We start from the raw sequence: 6,516 nt of genomic DNA on the forward strand, positions 1-6,516 counted from the left end.
ACATGTAATCCCAAAGAAGTGCCTGTAAACATATGTAACTCAGAATAAGTAGATGCAAGAGCACCTGCGTGGGTGTTAGCAGCTATTAGCATAGCAAATGTATGTTGTCTTGAACAGCTGTGACTTTTATATATATAGATAGATAGATAGATGTGTGTATAGATAAATATCCACAGACATAGCAGAAATATGCAATTATATATCTACATATTTATCTATATATAGACATAAATATATATATATATATATATATATATTATATATATATATAAATATATATACATATATATATATATATATACATATATATATATATATATATATATATATATATATATATATATATATATATATATATATATATATATATATATATATATATATATATATATATATATATATATATATATATATATATATATATATATATATATATATATAGATATGTGCATGTATATATATATATATATATAGATAGATAGATATGTAAGGAATGCCGAAAGACGAAAGCAAACATAAGGGTTGTGAAGGGAATCCAGAGCAAGTAAGGAATTATGAAGTGCTCACAGAGTATGTCACATAAAGCTGCACGTGTGAGTAGAGCACCGCTCTTCACACCAGAGACAGGGTTATACCAGTGGCCATAACATCGTTGAAGTGCTACGTCAACATTGTAAACAGACGGAATGTAGTACATGTTGCAACCACCTACACTTGTAACCCGCAAATCGTTCGTAATCCATAACACCAGGAAAGGCACGTATGTGCAAATATGAATGGAGGGTGAGCCTGTGAATACACGAGGTGGTACAAAATGTGTGTAGGGCCCCAACGGTCATGAGAGGACAATGTGTAAAGGTGTGTCATGGCTGCAATATCAGGTGTATAATGGCTGTTATGCAAGGAAACTCAACACAGGTGTGCAGGAGAAACTATGGATGTGCAATTATGGACACAGGAGTGCTAGGGTATGTTGCGCCGGGTGCAATGGAGCGGCCCGTGGAGGTCAGCTAGTACACAGGTGCAATTCCCAGATAGAGCGTCGTTTGCATGGAGACATGCATGAATGGGCGTATCGTTGTCGGACGTTGTGCGTCAGGGCTGGCAGCCCGGCACGTAAAACCTATACGCCACCCATGAGCGGAACGGAGTTCTGCTGTGACAACCCCAAACCGGGAAAAGCAGAAAGACACAACTACATGAAGACAACAATATGTTGACGTACAGTCACAGTAACACAAACACACATCCTATCAACAGTAATAATATGAATGTGCACAGAAACAAACACAGTAGCAGGAATAATAGGCTGCGCATACGAGTAATAGGTCGAATGACACTGTATCACATCCCAGTTAGCAGCGGCAGCCCAGACATGAAAAACTAGCAACATCTGTCCACTGTATAACGTGCAATATACTGAGCACAAGTTCACCGGAGTGAAGTGTCAGTGTCATAATGACTAAGGCAATAGTATGCTGTTGAAGCAGAGATAAAACCCAATACGCATGTGTAAGTGTCCATTTCTGGGAAATGTATAGGTTAACGGACACACAGATGTATATATAGATAAAAACATATATATACATATATCTATATTAATTTACATACACATATATATTCATACGGATATATATATATATATATAGATATATATCTATCTATATATATATATATATATATATATATATATATATATATATATATATACACACACACAAGGATATACTATGGATATATATAGATAGATATATATACACAAACAACAGGTAGTGATATATACACATACACACAAAACAAAATATATATGTCAGTGTAGATATACACGTACATAAATAGGTTACTTCACAGCAATTAGGGGTAACATATTTGCAGCCCGGTCATATGTGACTGGGAGGTCCAATAAATAAACGTTGTACCCCCCACATTGCCCAGCTAGGCCGGGCAGACATACAGACAGGCAATACAGATCAATACACTGCCGCTGTCCAAAACACCGGTAGGAAAGTACCAGTGGGAGAGTTCTGCAAGGTCTGCACTTTAAACATGGATAACGGTGTCCCTTGCGGGACCCCAAAAATTCAGGATACGTGTAAATCTGCTGACATCAATACGAGCAGGATGTAGGTGTACATGGAACAGTAGGTTGTGCAAGTGTGATAATACATGGGTTGACAAAATGTACATGTGTCCCAAGATGGGGAGAGTGGGCAATGTGTAGGGGTGTGATCATACCCCAGCTGCGCTCGCAGTAAGTATTTGTCATGACAGCTGTAGAGGGGTGCCAGGTAGGTGGACCATGGGTATGCATTAATGGGCTTAAGATTGCAGGTGCTGGTTGGCAGAGATGTAGTAGGCCCACCCAGTGGAAGTCATTAATATTCCTATGTGGGCACAGCATACGCCTACACCTCCCAAACCTATAGAGCACATCTACCAGATAGTCTGTAAGCCATCGGGGGAATACATAGAGACCAAATCAGTGCCGTGTACCTGATTAGCATGGATGTCCATAGTTATGCATCAGAATGTAACAAAGTCCAACTAAACACTTTCAGAACTAGTGATATTAGTTGAACAGGTGGCGGAATACAGGTAATGACAGATGACAACATATATGAGTCATAAACAGCATGTACCTCGACAAACGTGAATGAATACATATGCTCTGTGACTGTGAATGTGTCTGGTTAATAGAACCAATCATCTAAATGTGTCCCACAGGGTGTTATGCATTGTTCCTGATACAGTGTCCGTTCACCCCCATTGGTATGTGAGTTCTGCTACTGACGGAAACTGCATAATTTGCTGACCACCTTAGGTAGATGATAGCATAATAGAAGAGGTTCAACACCCATACGCCTGCGAGGGGCACACCCGTCTGGGCAGTTGTGTCCTGCAAAATGACAGTTATGGCACATGGCCTGTGAGTTTGGGAATGGAGGCTATATAGTGTGTGTAGTGGTATCAGACATCAATTTGTTGCATCAGTAACAGCTACATGTAATAGGAAACAGTATTATCAATTATAATGCTACATGAATAACCTTAATGTATGCAAACCGTGGAAGTTGTCCGTTTACTACTGGCTGTGGGTATGTGTTGCCTTGACACATGTGATAGCTCTACATATAGGGTCTATAGGGCCGCCACCATTCTGAATGGCCAAAGTGGAACCTGCTCTGTAGAAATGTCAGATGTACCAGGGAAGAACATACCTACAGCCATGCATAGTACAGAAATATACATATCTGAACAAATCAAAGCGTAGTCTAGCAGCAGTAAAGTTGCTTATGCTACTACATATGACATATCGACATGTCATGTATACAAGACCTGTAACAAGCAAACTAGTACAGACACATACAACATGAGAATGTCCCCTAATCAGGACAGTTGCAATGGCTAGAGTATTGTCCATACCACTCAACTGTCCCTGAATGTCAGGTACGTCCCTGAGTTTGACTGAAAGTTTAACTCTGTCCCTCTTAATCCCTCTTAAAATTAGTGACTGTTGAAGGAAAGGTGGTGAATTACACTTACTGACTAATGCCAATAAGTAAGAGTTATAAACAACTGTTACTTCAGAATATGTGTATTAAGTCATATGCTCTGATTCTGTCAATGTTTCAAGTTAATAGCACTACTTTTGTAAAAGTGTCCCTGAGTTTTCTTGACCTGTCCCTGATTCTGTAGAAATGTGTCCCCGATTGGTGGAGAGTTCTGGTATTGTCACATGAGATATGCGTGATGAGGGACTGTCCCATGCAAAGTGGGAAAGGTGTCACTCCTACAGTCTCCTGTCGTGCAATCTGAAAGGTGGACAACGTGCAGGTATTCGGTAGCATGACTCAGCGGACAGCTGCTTTAACAAACTCAAGTCACATGTCAGCATTGCAGAGTATCAGTTCCCATGTATCAGGCAAATGGGAGCAGATCGTATGAGGAACATGCATATAATATGATTACATCACTGGACAGGCCACCGAGTCCGTACAGTTGAACGCCTGCCGTCGCAAAATGGTCACACATACCTGATACTGTAGTCATGTAGTCCATGTACACGTGATCACAAGGGATCGCACACACCCAGCGTGAGTGACAAATGTAAGGGGAAATGTCGGTGAGTGAGCGGCTGTAAGCGTGTTTGTCTACCAGTATGCAAGTAGTGCACTGTCAAAGAAATGTGGAGTCTAAACGTGTATAAGGTGCTGTGACCAGAGGTCAGCAGTGCTTAACACTGTGCAAACCCATGCACAACTGCTCCCACCTGCTGGAATGTGCCTTACCCAGTCTGTATCCAAAGGCGTCGGCCTGTCCGCAAACAAAGAACCACCCTATACACGTGATGGTAGAAGTACCCTGCGCACATAGCTCATGTGAATTAACAATAGACTATGGCATATGTACAGACAATAGACCACACACACCATACAGCGCAGACATCCAACAGTATAGCAATGTACTGGCAGATATGTCCGGACCACTGGTGTATGCATGCCTGGCCGTCCTGTGTTTCAGTGTGTGAGCATGCCCAGTATGACTGTTACGCATGTTGTCGACCGACATTACCGTCATACTGTCATGTGTGTGAGCATGCCAAGTATGGTCAACTGTATTGCATGTGTCACATGTCCAGATAGTTAGTACTGTGTTGCTGACCCCTCCGTTCTACACAGACAGGTGTCATGCTGTGTCTCCAGGGTAGCTAATGGTCATGTGGCATTGACAGTTGCTACATGCCTGCATAGCGTGGGGGGACATCCAACCACAACTACAGTCCTACACAGCACCATGGGTGGCGCACATGACTCTCACATGTGTAGGTTTGACAGGGGCACAGCCAACAGTTGCACACATCTGCCGCTACTGTACTGGTATGCTGGGTACTCCATGTCAGTGTGTGGACCTACCTAAATTGCTTGTTGGAGGGATACCAGGGCATGTCAGTTCCCAGCTTTAATTATCAGCACAGTGGTGTTGGACGTCCTAGCTTACAGAACCTACATCAAACTGCCTGGCCTGCTGTCATCTGTGTGCATCTTAGGGGGTTGGGGTCATTCATTGGGCATATCCATAGGCCATCGTATATCATTTGTCTGTATTGGTCCACATCTGTCGAGCTGCATGGAACATGTGTGGGCTGTACGGACACACATGATGGCCAGCCCATAATCTGCAGTGTGTTAGGGCACCTGTGTACTACAGGCTACCATTGTGACCCCCATATGTGCTACAGAGGTCATGGTGCCACTATGGATGTGTACTGTCTGCTGCCCTAACATTTGGCCACCACAGTCACTTGTATGCTCACATACATACCATAGCAATGGGTAACTACACATTCTAATACAACTGCCACTTGTTAGGTCAATATACAGACCTTGGGTGTGTTCCAGACTTGAGGACAGTGCTGGAGTGCTGCCTATGTCGGATGCACACAGTGCACCTCCTATACATGGCCGAGCACAGGTACTGTCATGTTTGACATCCATTGTACTGTGTGTGGGTCAGAGAGGGGAAATCTGTGGGTACCTACTGTGTCAGTGCATATGCCTTGTATTGCCTCTTTGCCAAGGGCAGGTCATACTGTGCACGGGCTTTCGCCGACTGTGCCCTGCTCAGGTATTTCCTTCACCAAGTCACACTGTGCCTGTACAGGCCTTGGCAGTGGTATTGGGCTGTGTGGTCCTGCCCCATGCTGTTCCTGCTGCAACTGTTACTGCAGGATAAAATTGTGTAGTGTAGCAAATACCATAACAACTTGTATGCATGTAGCTTATGAATACTTCAGAGCTCTAACGGATGTGTCCTGATACCAGAACTGTGAACTGAGCATCCCAAACACATGCACAAGTATATGTCTTGCCTGTGCATCTGCCTCAGTATGGTGTGAGTGTTCAGGTGTGTGTGCATTGCTGATGGGTGTCATCAGCAATGACACCAGTGTTTACCCAGCATGACCCACTAGGAGACTGTAGGGGATGTCCATATTTGGCATTGGTGTGCTACAGCTGTGTCAGAAGCCATATATCGGACACATCATATCTTCCAGGGCAGACAGCACACAAATTCAATCTCATGCCCTGGCCATCACATATGTCCTAGCTGTTGGAGGGTATGCCCCTGCAGTGACTGTAGGCCCTACCCCGCTCATCGGGTGGTACTACAATGTGTATGTGTGTGCAGGCTATAGCACCCAGTACCCCAGGGTAGTCATCCATGTGGTTGAACAGATGCATATTGCTGGTCTATTAATCATGTGTGTTGAGGACATGTACGTGCTCACTAGCATGTGTTGACATGGCATCTGTGAACTGGTGCAATACTCTGGATGCAGATGCCTGTGAGATACCCATGATATCCCCAGTTGTGCTGTGTGAGGTACCTGTGGCTAGTACACCTAGGCCAACACATACCATGGTATCCACTGTGATGTGTTTCCCTCGACCTGTTTGATGTGTCAGGTGTGGCAGCACAGGTCAGCAAGCTGCTGTAGGAGGTCTCCCCTGTCCC

The sequence above is a fragment of the Protopterus annectens genome, chromosome 5.part0 (genome assembly GCF_019279795.1).
Source record: "Protopterus annectens isolate FY-2018-M chromosome 5.part0, PAN1.0, whole genome shotgun sequence".
Lineage (NCBI taxonomy): Eukaryota > Metazoa > Chordata > Ceratodontiformes > Protopteridae > Protopterus > Protopterus annectens.